The sequence below is a fragment of the Rhinolophus sinicus genome, chromosome 17, assembly GCF_057876585.1.
Source record: "Rhinolophus sinicus isolate RSI-liver-muscle chromosome 17, RSI-T2T, whole genome shotgun sequence".
Taxonomy (NCBI): domain Eukaryota; kingdom Metazoa; phylum Chordata; class Mammalia; order Chiroptera; family Rhinolophidae; genus Rhinolophus; species Rhinolophus sinicus.
The window spans coordinates 153,804,044-153,822,772 of NC_142517.1; the positions used below are offsets into that span (position 1 = coordinate 153,804,044).

Here is an 18,729-nt window from a genome sequence, read left to right on the forward strand (position 1 = left end):
CACTTATTTCCTATTTCACTTAACTTAATGAAATTACTAGCTGACTTCAACTTTTATTAATCATTTTTCTGGCATATAATATGTTCTATAGTAATACATTGAAAAATGGTTTAACTTTTGCCAAAATTGAAGAAGAGTTTCAAGAAAGCTTTACATTAATATCATTGTAAGTGTTCTCAAATGTAAAATTTTAGCAGTAATTGAGGGTTGTTCTCATAATTTTAAACTTATATAAAGTAATACATCCATATTTAAATATCCTTCTTAAATTTCTACATTACATGTTAATACATAAATATGTTATTACTGTATATGTTACCATTTTTCAATCTTACAATGAGAATTTTAAAGCTAGAAAGAATAGCTAATACATTTCCCTTGATTTATAGGTGAATAAAGACACTGAAATTAGAAATGGTAACTAGCCTAGATTGGTCAGTCTGGTAGTGTGATCCATAGAGCCCCTCTCCTTGAACCAAAACTTAGAGACTCTGACATCTTAGAGCTAGATACTTAAAAACCCTTAATTTCTGAACCTGTTGATTGTGGCAGCAATCCTCAAGACCATTGTGCATGTACTGTGTGGATTAAGTAATCGATTTACATCTTTTCCAGAAGCCAAGGAGACATCACAATTGGAAGAAAGCATTGTAAATGAATAGCATTAATATAGTTAGATTGTTATTACACAACAAATCTATAGCATGTGGAGTTATAGACTGCCTGCTTGATTACTGGAAATGGACAGATATGTAAGTGATCATTTGTCATAGTTAAATTCAAGCTAAGGGTGTTTATTAACAAAGGAAAAGTTCCAGGAACTCTAGAAGCAGGGCCAATAAAGAATCTTAACAGCCAATAACCCCTTCTTGTGTCTAATCACCATAGGCAACTACATATAATTTAGAGGTTTCAGTTAAGTTTTCTCTCGTCATAACTCTCTAAGCAATTATGATTACTTAAATATCCATTAACAGACTACAACATTTCCAAAGGAACTAGCTTTGCTTTTTTATTGTTAGATTTAATGCATTACATTAAAAATGCATCTAATCCTTCATTTTTCCATATGAAAATCTAATGTCTAAATAACTATATAGAACTTTGATATTAAATAGACAGTTTTCCTAAAGTGTGAAATTCACATTTGCTAAACTCTTCTCTTACATCCCAATTTTTCCAAGGATATATTAAGTTTGAGATGAGAGGGTGTACTGCAGATAATTTTCACTTGCAGGTGAGACCCAGATTATACACATAATACTACTAGTTGCAAACTTGATCATGCAGATTCTATTCCTCACAAATCTCTAATATTATACTGGATATCTATTTCCTTGAAGTGAAGAATCTTCCAAATAATTACATTTAAATTATTGTTGAGGAAGTTATTAAGATGCAAAACAATTGTATGATCCAAGACAGAGAGCTGAGCACCCACTTTAACTACGCTTTCTCATTAAGACTTGTTAAATTGAATATAAAGAAATATAAATGTGAGAAAGTACTTTAAAATTCTGAGGTAAAAGCTATAAGGAAGACAGGAATATCAGAGAAATAATCATTTTGTAGAATTTCTAAAAAGTGAAAGCATGTGGAATCATATCTATGGGTAAAGAAGGGCCAGCTGATTTTTAAATTATATATGTGTATATATATATATATATATATATATATATATGTATGTATGTATATATATATACACACATACACACACACATATATGCATATATATATACACATATATATGTGTGTGTATGTATACATATATTTGCATTATCACATATATAGTTGCAAACTTGATTACATATTATATGTAATATAATATATAATATATATTATATATTAATATATGTTCATATCTATATTGATGTATCTCTCAGATTATTCTTCAGAGTGGGTCCTTGTAGTATTGACACATGGCATGGAGTGAGGTGTGTTATCCCATCTAGTAGACTAAAATGGAGACTGTCTGATGTAAACAAACTTTTTCTACTCACGTAGGTTTTATGGTCATTTCTCTTAAATTAGGTGAGGTGACGGTAATAAGAGAAACCCACATGAAATACTTATCTTAATTAAACTAGTTTTTCATGAATAAAAATCATTTACTAAAGAATGGTAAAACCTAGGGAATATCAGCAGTTTAAAAGAAAAAGCCTGAGATAAAGAAACAAAATGACTAATATCAGAGGATGCAAAGAAAATTAAAAGAAAGAAAGGGGTGTTAAAACAATGCCAAAGGTACACTCTCGAGGGTTGAGATGACATTGCACCATTACACAAGACCATGCTGCTATCAAGAAGGAGCAGCCAGAGAAAAAGAAATAACTCCTAAAAACATAGAGTAAAACATCAAAGAGAATGAACACTTCAGCAAAAAGTAAAGAGACAGAAGACAAATCTACAGTGTTTCCCCCAAAATAAAACCTACCCCGAAAATAAGCCCCAATTAAGATCTCAGCCAGATGGATGTATTTAGTACATTATGACGATGTTCCAGAAGATGACATGACGGTAATTGAATAAATGTAGATGGTTGTACATGAAAAAAATAAGACATCCCCTGGAAATAAGCCCTAATGGAGCAAAAATTAATATAAAACCTGGTCTTATTTTGGGGGAAACACAGTAGGTGGGCCAATGTTTTTCTAAGAGGATTTGATACATTTATTAGTCAAATATATATTGAGTGTCATGGGCCACATATCACCTTCATTTATTTTTTCGTGATACTGAATAAGAAATACTTTTTACCTCACAGAGTTGGCATCGTATTAGAGTAGGTAAACAATACTAAAGGCATTCTAAAGAGAAAGAGAGAGAAGAGAAAAATTGGGAGAAAAGAAGACATATAAGTAACCAGTAGAAGAATAACTTCCAGAGCTTCTAACTACATGGTGAAAATAATTTTGAATCTAAAATGCTATACCCAATGATGGGTGAAGTGGTATGCTAATAAAAGCTTAACAATCAGCTCTAAAAAAAAAAAAAAAAGAAAATAGCCAACTTGATTTGTAGTGTTTGATGATTTCTATGGACTAAACAATCCCATCTTGGCCAATGTTAGGCTACCAAAGTGAGGTCAAAGAATTAGGAAGAGATACTAAAAATGTAAGCATTTGTGAGCTACTTTGAGACAGCTCCAGTATAAAAGAGGTGGGGTGGGGGGCTGGGTGGAAGAACAGTAAAATAATAGACCTTTTTTGGAAATGCAAGGCCTCAAAAGTTTATCACTCATCTATTTTTTAAAAAATTGAAATACTCGTAGAACATAAAAACAGAATCTAAGAAAGAGGAAGACATGAGATCCAAAATATATTTAGTCTTACCCAAGAGTGCTTTGAGTCCTAGAAAGTAGTTTATCCAAATTTCACAATATATCCAATTGTATGAAGAGTATATATTTTTATTTTTAATGAGAAAACTATGTAAGTAGAAACTCCAGCTGTCCCAGAAAGTCATAGCCCCAAAGAATATTAATGGAGTGTAAGAAAAGGTGTTTGTGCCATTTAGATTATCCCTCTTTAAGAGAAATAGATTCAATTTCTAAAAAACTACCTATTTTACTACAGAACCATCTACTTCATAATGCATTCTGTTCTCTACAGAACTAATTATTAAATGCATATTTTTCATAATAACTTTGTGACATATTATTTCCAGTACCCAAATAAACTGAACCCAGATGCAGGCCTTAGAATTGCTATGACACCAAGAATTTTAACCAAGATCTTCAAAAATAAGAAATAATATCCAATCATATATAGTTTATTAAAATATTGTAATTAATACCGTTATGAGAAGCATAATGTTTTGCCCTATTAATAAATAGATATCAAAATAGCTTCTTTATCCTTTTTTATCTTTCTTAATATTCTACTTTGTATATTGTAGAACATACATATTGTGTATAGTAGCATATACATAGCAGGGTGCCAAAAAAATGTATACACGACTTGTATTCATTTTTTGTTATTGGTATATATTGAGTATTACAATTTTAGTGCAGTTTTTTCTTTTTTTAAAATATGTATATGTTTTTTTGCACCCTTTGTATATATGGTGTGCTCAAACAACATGGTGAATGGTTAAAATAAAATAAAAAATTATTACAGTAAAAGACAGATTTGCATTAATCCCCCTCAAAATAGTCCCCCTCGCTTCGAACACACTTATCCCATCATTCTTGCCACTTTCTGAAGCAGTTCTGGAAGTTCTCTTTCATGAGTGTCTTTAGTTGCACTGTCATGGCTGCCTCCATGTCCTGAATCATTTTGACTTTGGGGAAGAGCCAGAAATCACATGGTGCCAGATCTGGTGAATAAGGTGGATGAGGACAAACCGTAATGTTTTTATTTGACAGAAATTGCCATATACTAGAAGTGTGTGACACGGAGCATTGTCATGATGGAGGATAATTTACAGCACACTTTAAAACACATCTTCTCTCAACCTGATTGACTTCACCGAACAAGTTGAAACTTGTCACACACTGTTACTAAGTTTTGACGCTCCACTTCCCATATTGAAAATCCCTGCCTTTCCTTTGGATGGCACTGGGCAGCAGCATTCACCATATTTTGTGATCACAACAGCACACCATATTTTGCATATACATATAGATAGATAGATAGATAGATAGATAGATAGATAGATAGATAGATAGATATGTATATATATGTATATATATATATATGATTTATATGTTAATGCAAATATATTAACGATGCTTGCTATTGTACTTATAGAAATGGGGAATATAAAAATTTAAACTGAATGTAAAGCACCAATGTTATACTTACACAATGGGACCCTAGTGGCTCAAAGAGCAGATATCTCTTTTCAAGTCCCAAACTGATTTTCAGAAAATTCCCTTGCTTCGAGAAAAATAGGGTTTATCTAATGATAGGTTAAGATAACATTGTGCTTTACTTACATTTCTCCACAAGGTTAGATTCTGAGGAAAATAAAAAGAAAAGAAGGCAGGTTTTCTTATAGTTTTGGTTTGATAATTTACTAGACGTTCATTTAGGTTCTGAAATATTTGGCCACTGAGTGGCAAAGAATATTCTAGATTTCATTGATTTAAATAAGAGAAGTTAAAAGAAAATTATATTTAAAATTTATATATAGTTTGACAAATAGCTGAGATTAAACTAAAACTTTATGCTAAAACAAAAGTTTACATATGAAATATAAAATTCCAAAGGACAGTGACAATGTTACATCAATTGAGTCTGGGTTTCTAGGCAGGCCTTAATAGGGCATTCCATAGTATTTCAAAATTACTTCCTAATTAGAAATTTCTATGTTAAATAAGAATCTATTCCATTAGATGTGGATATGCAATGACAGAATTCCACAAACAGCATCATATAAAGAGACATTTTTCTCAATAGTTTATCACCACAGATAGTGAAATTCTCAAAATAAAATTTTCAGCAGCAGTAATACTCATGCTATTCATATCATGTATGCTAATAAGCTTAACTAGTTTTTCTCTTTCCTCTTAGATTGGAAATTTCCTGAGAGCAGGAAGTTGATTTTTACATCTTGGGTAGTTCTCTACGGAGCTGAGATTAACGCAAAACTTTTACTAGTTAACTCTTATTCTCTCTACTCTTTCAGAAAGTTGTTAACCAAATACAGAATTGAAATACGGTACCTTGGAGTACCAACTTTGAGAAAGTAGGGATTTCTTGGTGACAAAGTTCCAAGTTAGGTCTATCTATTGCAATATACTTGTTGTTAACTCAAATACTGATTATGTTATTTGTATTTCTGCTTGTGTTTACTTTTCCTTTAAATGTACTTATGTACCACTCAGTTTCTTTGGGGCCTCACAAACTTCTTGGCAGGAAACATGCATTTCAACCCTCTTTCCATATTGTCAGCATTGGGTTCAGAATTCAACCTTATTCCTTGCACCATATCCAACAACAAGAAGGGTTCAGGGGGCTGAGATGCAGGTAGATGCTCCCTGATTTCAGCACTGCTAGCTGTGAAGTCGGGCTAATACCTATCTCACGGGGGTATCCAGGGGATTAAAAAAATAGATTTTTATAAACCTCTTTGGAGATCCTTGGATAAAAGGGCTGCAGAGGCACATAGCATTCTTATCTCCCCAGTTGCCACCGGGCCTGCGATTTCCCACGGCATGTTGTATCAACACGACAAAAAGCAAGGGTGAGCTGTGGAAAATAGAAGCACTGGCAACTGGTAGGAACAGATAGCAGTGGCCCATGTGAACCACACAGGCTGCCTCCTGGGATGCTAGAAGATAGTCAGGATTGTAATTAATGGATAGGGATGTTGATTCTCTTTCTGGAATAACTGTGGCATTGCAAATTGGTGAAATTACACAGTTTGTATTCTGTAATTTTGTTTGACTAAAAAAATAGATATATTAACCATTAAAATAGCCTCTAGGAAAACTCGAAGGAAGCATAGCATCAAAATGTGTAAAGTGAAGAGCTTAGCATTGAACTTGAAAGGTATCCTGCAGTTAACTATTTCATTTATAAGCCAGGAATTTCTACAAACCAAGTTAAGTATTCTTTTTAAAGATCATGCTGGGTTTTGCCTATGGATAAATATGTTGTACAAGGCATTGCTAGAGGGAGAAAAGTCTTTAACTTATGCCACACATTGTTTTAAGTGTCAAAACATATGCTATATTTTGAATTCCTTTAATTTAAATAAACCATATAGAGGCTTTTAAATTGCTATTAATTTTAAGTGTCTCATTTTATAAATACCACCTCTGAAAATCACATATTCGTCTTCCCTACGGAAAAACTAATTAGGCATTCCATATTGCTATTATATGACATAATGACATTAGTTTCTTGTATATATGTGGCTGTGCAAGTAAGGCCATAGAAGAAATAATCCTTATTCCTTTTTCTCTGATGATGCTAGAAATCACTGAAAGAAAGTAAAATGCAGGGACTAAGTAAAAATATGGGGGTAGGGAGGGAAAATCAATAAATATCTAAATTATTTAAAGAAAAGCTACTACCGAGTGCCTTACTGTCATGCATCATACCCTGGATCTGAAAGCAGACAGGTGAATTGTCTCCAGCCTGCATTGGTTTGGACACTCTCTCCAGCATGCTCATTAGCAGCTCCAAGTCTAGGCTCCCTGTTAGTAGAAAGGCCGAGATCACAGCAGGGAAGTTATATCTCAGGCTTCTCACATTCCTGCTCTATCTTAGCAAAGCTTTACAAAGCCTTTTCTGGCAGCTCATTAGTAGGTGCACTGATGCATAAGAGACAGTCATTAGAAGTGTTTTTCAACATTGGCTTTTGATCAGGTGACTAGGAGCATCGTGGAGACATTTACTTACATTGTTTTCCATAAGAGATTCTGTTGCTATATTGAGAATGACATACATAAAAATGTTGAAAACTAGCTTGACCTTTCTATGACAAAAGGGGAGAAGAAAAAGAAACTCCATTAGTTCCCTGAATCTTGCCTTTATACTGTCAACTATGACGTAATAGATGCGTGGTCTGCTCCTTCACCAACTGCTCTCTTTTAGCTTTAATAATCTAAACCATGTTGAATTCTATCATTTGATTTAGGGTTATGACAAGGGGGACACTAGTGTGAGGAAATACAAATAAAATATCATAAGTTTCTTCTAGAGTCTCTTCTAATGCTAGGCATTTGTTTTTCCACCATGAAGGCTGACTTTACAAATAAGGGCAAAATCCATTGTCCATAGCCTGATAAAGCATTGTAAAAAATAAGTAGACCAAATCACATTGTTGATTAATCTCTAAAGAGAGCTTCCATTGTAAAAATTTGTTAAGGCTACAGTGACAATCTTTTTATAAGTGAAAGCATAAGATACTGCATGTAGAGACAGCATATGAGGTCAAGTGAGCCCGTTATAAAATAGGACTGAATTCCTTTAAGAGTGTTCTGTTTATAAAAAAGAGCAAGTCATTATAGGTAATTGTACTTTTGCTAATAAATTTTCTTTTCATTGATGATTATCTTTCACCATCAATATTCTCTTTTTCCCCAAAAAGCTGACTTTGTCAAGTTTTAGTTTGATGAGAATTTTTATTTCCTCAGTTCACAGAATACACATTTAGCCTTTGGTTCCTTATGAACAGAATAAAATCATGTTAAGCACATACCCTGACATGTACCTCAAAAGGATGAGAAGCTTTCTTTGTCAAACTTCACTGAAACAAAGTGCATCAGCTTAATCAGGTCTGTTCTTGGCAATGTAGGAACATGACATGCCAATTAGAGAAACTTTCAACTAAGTGAAGACTCCTGCTGACTAATTCAGTGTTGATTGTTTTCAGCTATTTGGCTTTGACTGCTTGTTAAGATTTAAAAAAAAAAAAAAAAGAAAGAAAAAAAAATAAGGAGGGGGGGATGGGAGGGGGTTAAAAATTGCAAGAATTTTCTCCTTCCCGTCAAACATTCTTATGATTGTCAGCAATTAGTTAAACTTCTCGGTGAAATGACAAGATGGAACTTGACCAAATACAATGTGTGGAACTCACAGGCATCTGCCCCAGCTGAAAGACATTACAATGTTTGTTAACCTTACGGGTCATTCCTGATTCACTTCTGCAGACAGAAAACAAGATTTATATAACACAGATCAATACTGCCCTAAGACTTTCGCCATTGAGGATGCTAGATTGAGGCACTTCTCTTTATCAGTTTACCATGACACTAATGTATTTTGCCTGTTTTGCCTGGGCAGTGATGAATCTGTTGGCAAGAGAAAACAAATAAGTTTTGTTGTTGAGAGACATGTTGTCCATGATTTGTCTCAGCAGACATGCCAACTTGCTGGCCAATTCATTTCCTATTTAATTTAAGTGGCATATCTGTCTTCCTCTTTCAGGTATTTCTTTTGTCTACTGCACAACCACACTGGCAGTGCTCTGAGAGAGTTTGCAGTAGATCTCTGCAAGTAGATTGACACAACAGAGTCAGCAACCCAATCTATAATTTTCAGTAGAATCTCTCTGAAATATAGACCCACCATCTAACCCGGTGTCTGGCATGAAACCCACCACCTTACCCAGTGTCTTGCATGAAAGCATATTTTAGCATTTTACAAATAGTTCATGAATTTGATGCTACTTCCAAATATAAACACAATCACAAATGTCCTTTTTAAAATCCAAGCTTATTTTATCTATGGAGAAGTATTTTGTTTACTTTGTGAGGCCAAGCAAGTTTTATTTAATTAGGAAATATATGTGGCATCATATGAAAATAATTATGTTTTACATGTGGGTACGGTTCCCAATTTCTTCATTACCTCAATTAGTTTTACTCAGTACTCTCACATTTAAGAGATTGGGTAATATTTAAATAGCAGAGAAACAAAACACAAGATGATTCATTTTAAAAGCAATGCTTATATACTTTAATTTTAAATGAAGCTGCTTTTAAAAGGAAGACAATCTACCTTATCACCAGACACTCATGACACCTAACTAAATATTAATGGAAAATCCAAGGAAGAAATGACTTTCCATTTCAAATCATGACAAAGCTGATGTTCTAGGAAATGTGTCGAGTAGCGAAACCATCACATGGGAACTCAAACTCTGACAGTCCTTAAGCAATGGAACAGTTAACATAGCAAAGCACAGTCCACAAATGTGCCAGCTAAATCTCTGTGTCAGAACTCATTAATTATAGCAGTCAGTTTACCTTTCTCCTTCATAACATTTTTGATTAAAATTTCACACATTACAATGATATGTGTCTTTTCTACAAGCTGTGAAATTTACTCAGCCATCAATGGGTTTGCATTTTGTTCCTAAGACGCTTACAGTACATAAAAAGTTGACTTATGATCTCTGAATAGTGAAATCAAGGACAGTTTCTTTTGGATAGACTTAGAATTTTATACCAGCAGTGGTGTCGCAGAGCAAAACATTCATTAGCAATATTGTACCCACAAAAGCAATAACTTCTCTCTTAATATGTTGGCTCAAAATTTATAACTGCAAGGCTTAATTAAGCTGTAGATTATGTTTTGAAAGGTATAGTCAATGTAATGAATCCCTGAAGATGAAAAATAAACAATAAAAGATAATCAAAACATTTATCTATTTAATGGATTTATATAGTTGTGTTGTAAATGTTATTTAACAGATGTGCACAGTTAATAAAATAATGCAATGATAATTGTGAACACATTCAAATCATTACTATCTAAATTGGCATACAATACTTCTTCTATGTTAACTCTTACAACTGCAGAATACAAGTTTATAACTCGATCAGTTTGAAATCCAATTATTTTTAAGGGTGAAGCACTGTAGTTTTGATTTTATACTTTCCTGATGGGTTATGTAACACAAGACCATTCTACACTGAAAAAATTGAGGATTTAATGAAGTAATCTTGAACCAAGATTTCTCCAGTGTTCCATCATTTATCATGTCTAAAGATTTTATTTACATTAATTATGATCTGGAATTACTCTTCGTGAAGGGTTGTTTTTGTTATTTAGAAATTTGAAATATGAGTGTTCATGTCTGTGTTCATATATACACATGCATGTGCACATACCTAGCCACCCTCGCACCTATACAGACACATATGAACTTTCAGCTCCATTGCAACTGATAAGAAATCAAACATTAATATGATTTTTGAGTTAAAAATACAATAAATGTCAAACCTTTTTCTTATTGAAACAAATTTTTTATTGGTATGTTGAATTCTTCAACTCCTTTATTCCATAAAAAATAAATTGAAGTATAAACATTACATTTTAAATTTTCTATTGATTTTAAAAGTGACATGGATTTCAATGTCAGTGGGTATCTATAAATTATCCTCTCAGACACCAATATTTCCAATCTTTCCATCATAAAACAAAAATTCCTTTTGATAAAGGAGCTAATTGGAAATTAATCAATTTCTTTAGATCGACAATAGTTTTAAAAAATTCAGCAGTTTATTGTTCCAATGAAATTTTTTTCAAAGGGGGAATATAAAATGTTTGAAAATGGTGGGCATTATAATGGTCAAATTTAGAGAAAAAAAACTAACATGAAGGTTTGGCTAAATAGGCTACTGATTCTAAGGTTTCCTAAATTATAGATTGTACATGTCCTTTTAGCATCCATGAATAACTGGAGTTTAACCATTTGTGAAATAGAACTGCTCACTTCTCATAATAGCTTGCCATTTATTAAATCCTAAGAGTGGGATTCCATAGTAATATTTCTATACCTGAACTAAATATGAAAATGCTTAGGCCTTTTTCTCTTCAAGTCACTGCCCAGTTTTCCACTGAAGAAATCCAATTCCACTGTTAATTCTAATTCCAAGAAGGTCATTCTAGTTAACCTATATCCTACCTACTGCAATTTAAATGCAGCCTTTTATTCTTGTCATTGAAAGGGATGAAGTATTAGGGACTATTCTCCATAAGCTGGAGGTAAAGTAGTAGGCTGCCTCTCAGTCTTACCTTCTCTAAATAATTTAATCTGAATTCCCTTAACCTTTTCCCAGTAGTCTGCTTTCAAATTCTCTGGTTATTGCCACTTCTTCCCTTCATATTGTCTTCAATTTTCCACATTTAGCTTAATGTGAGGATCTCAAACACTAATACAGTCCCAAGTTGAATACCACAGTGTACTAGCATCAAATTGGCCATGGATATCCTAAATTTGAACATGTTATTAAGCAGTAAAACACAATAGTAAATACAAATACGCTCTCATTATGTCTAATTTGCATGCACTTTCCAAATAAAATAGAATATCTAAGAAAATAGAATATCTAAGAGCCGGTATTTATTTAAAATGTTGGAGATCAGTATACACAGAGGTCACATTAGGGTTTTTACCAAGCAATATACCACGATCAAGAATAATATGTTATATTCTTTCCCAAGAAAATGGTACATTTCAGTAAAATTGAGATGGGTTGCAGGAAAAAAAGTTGTGCATTAGCAGACCTTTCTTTCCCTGTCCAGAGAGTATTAGGAAGGTTCCATTTCCTGATCTCTGTGCAGGTCACTTAAGAGAGACACATCCTTTCTCACTGCTAATTTAGCTTTCTCACCCTTGGGAGATTTGCATAGCCTTCTGCTCTTTCTTACCCTTGCTGGACCTTGCTGGACCTTGATTTTCAATGTCATGTTCCTAGAAATATAGAATGCTCCTTCTTATTTCTCTGACACCTGGAAGCTTGGATAATGTAACTCAGATACTCAATTTTAGGTGTTCTGGGAACAGAAACAAGCAAGCCTTGGTCCAATAGAACTATAGTTTACTAGGATGGTTCTCGGACTGTCATTTAAAACTGGAGACATTCCCAGTTTATCCAAAAAGATCACTGTGGGCCAGAGATGATAAACTTTAGAGTGTATCACAATCACCTAGAAAGCTTATTAAAACACATCGCTGAGGCCCAAGTCCAGAACTTCTGATGCAGTAGGTCTAAGGTGGGGCTCAAGAATTTCCCTCTACACAGCAAAGGAACCAGCAACAAAATAAACAGGCAACCTACTGAATGGGAGAAAATATTTTCAAATCTTATATCTGATAAGGAGTTAATAACTAAAATACATTTAAAAACCTCATACAACTCAATAGGAAAAAAATCTGATTAAAAAATGGACAGAGGAGCCGAAAAGACATCTAAAGAAAACATACAGATGGCTAACATGTACATAAAAAGATGCTCAACATCACTCATTATTAGGAAAATAAAAATTTAAACCACAATGAGCTATCACCTAATACCTGTTAGAATGGTTATCATCACTATATCAACAACCAATAAGTGTTGGTGAGGATGTGGAGATAAGGAAACACTTGTTTACTATTGGTGGGAATATAAACTGGTGCAGCAACAATGGAAAACAGTGTGGAAGTTTCTCAAAAAATTAAAAATAGAACTGCCATATTATCCAGAAATTCCACCCTCATGCTCCTTGCAGCATTGTTTACAATAACCAAGACATGGAAAGAACCTAATTGTCCAATGATGGATGAATGGAAAAAACAAAGTGATATATATATGTGATCATATATATATATATATATATATATATATATATATATATATATATATAAAATTTATGCTGAAAATGTAAATAATAAAATATTGTTTACAATCAACTATATATATATACAATCAACTATATATATATACAATCAACTATATATATATATATATACAATCAACTATATATATATATATATATATATATATATATATATATATATATGTATTTATTGAGAAGTTACTATGTACCAAGCATTCTACCAAACTCTGAGGATACAATGATGACCAATATCAAAGCTGTCCATGTTTTCATGGAGTTTATTGTCCATTAGGAGATAGACATTTTAAAAAGTAAAATGTACACATAACCTTGTTCTACTTTTTGTGTTGTCTTTTCTTTTTTTAAGAGTTTTATTAAAACTATAGTTAACATATAATATTGTATTAGTTTTGTCAGAGGTACACCACAGTTGTTCAACATTTATATACCTAAAGAAGTGATCACCATGATAAGTCCAGCAACCATCTGACACTGTACTAGGCTATCACAATATTGACTACATTCCCCATGCTGTACATTGCATCCCCATGACTTATTTGTTTTATACCTAGAAATTTGAACCCGTTATCCTCCTTCACCTTTTCCTCTCTTTTTTAATTTTTCAATTACAGTTGACATTCAATGTTATTTTATATTAATTTCAGATGTACAGCATAGTGGTTAGACATTTATATAATTTAAGAACTGATCCCCCCGACTAGTCTAGTACCCACATAGCACTAAACCTAGTGATTACTATACCATTGACTATATTCTCCATGTTTTACTGTACATCCCCACAATTATTTTGTAGCTACCAATTTGTACTTCTTAGTCACTTCACTTTTTTCACTCTGACCTGTACCCCTGCCATCTATCACCCCAACAAATCTAATACCCATCTGATACCATACATAGTTATTACAATATTATTGACATTATTCCTTGTGCTATACACTACATCCCCATGATTACTGTGTAACAACCAATTTGCATTTCTTAATCCCTTTCATTTTTACACCCACTTTCTCAACCCCCCTCCCATCTGTCAACCATCAAAATGTTCTCTGTATCTATGAGTTTGTTTCTGATATGTTTGTTAATTTTGTTCTTTAGCTTTCACATATAAACAAAATCACATTGCATCTTTCTCTGTGATATACTCCACTCTGCACAACACCCTCCAGGTCTCTCTAGGCCACTGCAGATGGCAAGAATCCATTCCCTTCCATGGCTGAGCAATATTACATTGTATATATGCACCACCTCCTCTTTATCCATTCATCCATTGATGGACACCCAGGCTGCCTCCACATCTTTGCCGTTGTAAACACTACTGCAATGAACATATAGATGCACAATTCCTCTCGAAGTATCATTTTGGATTTCTTTGGATAAATACCCAGGAGTGGGATTACTGGGCCCTTCATCATCTCTTCTTATAGCCTTGGTTTTAAAGTCTATTTTGTCTGCTATAAGTATTGCTACCCCAGATTTTTTATTTTTCGTTGTTTCCATTTTCATGAAATATCTTTTTTCCATCCCTTTACTTTCTGTGCATGTGTGTCTTTCGATCTGAAGTGAGTCTCTTACAGGCAGCATACGTAAGGCTTTTGTTTTCTTATCCATTCAGCCACTCGGTGTCTTTTGATTTGAGCATTTAATCTATTTATATTGAAAGTAATTGTTGATAGATATGTAGCTATTGCCATTTACTTACTCAGAATTTTGATATTTTGTCCATCCTAAATAAGTCCCTTTAACATTCCTTCTAATACTGGTTTGGTGGTGATCAACTCCTTTAGATTTTTCTTGTCTGGGAAGCATTTTATTTGTCCTTCGATTTTAAACCTTGCTGGGTAGAGAAATCTTGGTTGTAGGTCCTTGCTTTTCATCGCATTGAATATTTCCTGCCAATCCCTTCTGTCCTGCAGTTTCTGTTGAGAAATCAGCTGACCGTCTTATGGGAGTTCCCTTATAAAGTACTAGTTACACTTCTGTTTCTGCTTTTAGGATTCTCTTTGCCTCTTACCTTTGCCATTTTAATTATAATGTGTCTAGGTGTGGGCCTGTTTGGGTTCATCCTGTTTGGGATTATCTGAGTTTCCTGGTCTTGTATGTGTATTTGCTTCACCAGCTTAGTCATTATTTCACCAGTTTCAGTAATTATTTCTTCAAACAGGTTTTCTATACTCTTCTCCTTTTGGTACCTCTATGATGGAACTGTTGTTATTCTTGATGTTGTCCCAGAGGTTTCTTAAGCTTTCCTCATTTTTTTATTTTGGATTCTTTTTGTTTGTTTGTTTGTTTGTTTGTTTTTGTGTTTTTGTTTTTTTTTTGCTGTTCCTATTGGATGTTTTCTGCTACCTTGTCTTCCAAATCACTGATTCTATCCTCTGCTTCATCTGGTCTGCTGGTGATTCCTTCTAGTGCACTCTTCATTTCAGTATTGTATTCTTCACTTCTGACAGGTTGTTTTTTATGGTTTCTATATCCTGTTTTTATGCTAGTTATCTCTTTGTTGAAGTTCTCAGAGCATCCTTATAACCATATATTTGAACTCTATCTCATAGGTTGCTTACTTCCATTTTATTTTGTTCTTATTCTGGATTTTTCTCCTGTTCTGTCATTTGGTACACATTTCTTTGTGTCCCCATCTTGGCTGCCTTTCTGTGTTTGTTTCTATGTATTAGGTATATTAGGTAGATCCACTATGTCTCCCAGTCTTGGCTGGATGGCCTTATGTAGTAGGTGTCCTGTGAGGCCCAGTAGCATAGTCTCCCAGATCACCTGTTCTGGGTGCTCCATGAGTGTCTTTTGTGTGGGTTGTGGGTGCCCTCCTGTTATAGTTGAGCCTTGATTGCTATAGGCACATCAGTGGGTGGGATTGACCCTTAGGATGACTGGCTGTAACATTTGGCAACGTCCAGAGCTCATGGGGTGCTGGGCAGGGGGCTGACCCAGTGGGCACTGGTGCCTGTTGAGACTCCCCTTTGTGTGTGCCACTTGTGGGCCTAATTGGGCAGTGTTCTGCTGTGGTCTGAAGCCAACCTTCAAGTATGCCTCTTGAGTCACCCTTACTCTGCTGGAGCCCAAGATTAGTGCCTGGAAGTAAGTGAGTGCCAGTGTGCAGCCGTTTAAGAGGATATCTGGGTTTCCCACAGCATTCTGTCCCACCCAGACTGTCAGAATCCCCACTGTTTCTCATAGCCAGATGTTGTGGGGACTTCTCTTCTTGGCACCAGTACTCTGGGCTGGAGAGGCTTGTGAGGGAGCCTGGGGTCCCTTGTTACTCTGGGGAAACGCTCCTGATTCTCAACAGTCACATGGAGGTCTGGGTCCTTTCCATGTCTCTGCCTCTCCTACCAGTCTCGAAGTGGCTTCTTCTTTATATTTTTAGTCATAGGACTTCTGTTCGTCTAGATTTCAGATGATTCTTCAGGTTGATTGTTATATAATGTAATTGTAATTTTAATATGTTCATGGAATGATGCAAGCTATGTTTATCTATTCTGCCATATTGCATGCATCTCCTTGTAAGAATGAAATCTTGACAATTGTGACAAAATGGATGGATCTTGAGGGCATTATGCTAAGTAAAATAGCTCAGACAGAAAAAGATAAATCCCAGATGATCTCATTTATGTGTAGATTCAAAAACACAAAGACAAATAAACAAGAACAACAACAACAACAACAACAAAAAACAAGCTCATAGATACAGAGAACAGATTGGTGGTTGTCAGAGGTGAAGGTGGGTGGTGGTCAAAAAGGGTAAAGAGGTCAAAAGGTACAAATTTCCAGTTATAAAATGAATAAATAATGGGGATATAATGTACAGTATAGTGACTATAATTAATAACACTGTATTGCATATTTGAAAATACCTAGGAGAGTTAATCTTGAAAGATCATCACAAGAAATAGTTGTAGCTATGCGTGATGATGAATATTAACTGGACTTATTGGTATGATTATTTCACAATGTATACAAATATCAAATAAAAAATAGAACTTCCACTTTTTAAAAGCTTTTGGATTATGTTAATAATACTTGTGGCTGAGGACCACACTTTGAGAACCACTAGTGTATATCTAAATAGGCAAATTCTAGAAGAGATGAAACTTCCAGGGCTCAATGGAAAACCAACAAAATACCAGGAATGAACTGAATCCATCTTCTCCTTCATCTTACTTGGTTTTAACTTTTCCTTGGTAAATAATTTGGCATCCACGGACTGAAAATTTTGTTTGTTTCCCAATTGCTTTCTCAAGGCTACGTTTTGTAGGCAAGTTAAGGATCCAATTTTAGCTAATACTATTTGTCCCTTTTGTTTCCTCCGCTTCCCGAGTTTTGTATTACATTATGTTCATAGAACCACAGAGGAAGGTAGAACTCAGTAGCTGCATCTCCCACATATATGTGCCTATGAAAACAACAAACCCTCATTTAGTTCTCAAAATATTTTAGGTGGCCAAGTAAGCATCAATGTTTTAGCATTTCCCTACAGACATTTACTAAATTCCTCCTGTATTTTGAAAATTATAATGGGTACAAATGTACACTTTTTGGTCTTTAAAAATTCATAGTTTTGGTAGAGGAAATTGAATAACTTCTACTTGTATTATTTTCCCAGTAAAAACTATTTTGTATGTATTATCAAATGTGATCCTCAAAATAGCTCTGTGAAGTAAAAATCAAATTTTAGTAATCATTAAGATGTTTACATCTTGATTTAGTTTTACCAAATATACTTTGAGACAAGAACTTGAGTGCAAATAATTTGGAAAGTCACCCAGAAAGTACTGTGAGGGAGTCGAAATAAGAGACAGAGACAGGAGGAAATCCAATAAACTAAAAGTGCATAAATGAGCAGGCTTCCACTGAAATTCAGAGTCTATGTATTAATTGGTCAAGGAAAGATGACAATATTTTATCAGCAAGGAGACATGTGTGTGCTGTATTAAATGTATGCGTTTTTCACCAAAAAAAAAAAAAAAAAAAAAAAGAAGAAGTTTAACATTTCGTAAATGCCCCAATAGCATTACTTTTGAAAATTAACAATAATTTTCCCCTGCCAAATTTTGCATCAAAGCACACCAAGCTGATCCTATTCTGGAATTTTAAACAAAATCTAATTAAATCAACAAAGTTCACTGGATGGGGTTAGGCTGTTTCCTGAATGCATATGACTCTGCCAGCTCTGCCTGGAAGAGCTTTCAGCCTTGTTTTCAGCTGACTTTTTCTTCTGTCTGGCCCTTGATCACTCTTAACGATCCCCAGCTGTATCAGTTCCCTGCCTGCTTTAACCCCAATTGGCCTGGCTTCACATCTCTGCAGCGTCTGGAGGACAAATGAAGCCAAGCTGACCAGCACCTACTTAATGTAGTCCCAGATAATAGGTGGCAATAGACATTTAAATCCTTCTTTTGTTCTATAGTGCAATGAAAATTAATAATCTGTGCATTTCTTTTAATAATCAGAAATAAAAGATAATAATGTGGTGTGTCTGTCAATCCGGTTGCTACTATATCACTATTCCCTACCACTCTTGCCCACTTCATTATTTTAAAGATGTTTACAAACCTGGCAGCATAGCACAGATAGTATGGCTGAAAGGTCGTGGAAATCTGTTCCCAATTGGCCACAGATCTGCTACAGCCCT

At 34.3% G+C, this 18,729-nt stretch overlaps 1 pseudogene; it reads left to right on the plus strand.

Annotated features, from left to right (window-relative positions):
- Positions 1-662, plus strand: part of LOC109445251 (4-hydroxybenzoate polyprenyltransferase, mitochondrial-like) — a 152,596-nt pseudogene extending 151,934 nt beyond the window's left edge.
- Positions 663-18,729: the final 18,067 nt, after the last annotated feature.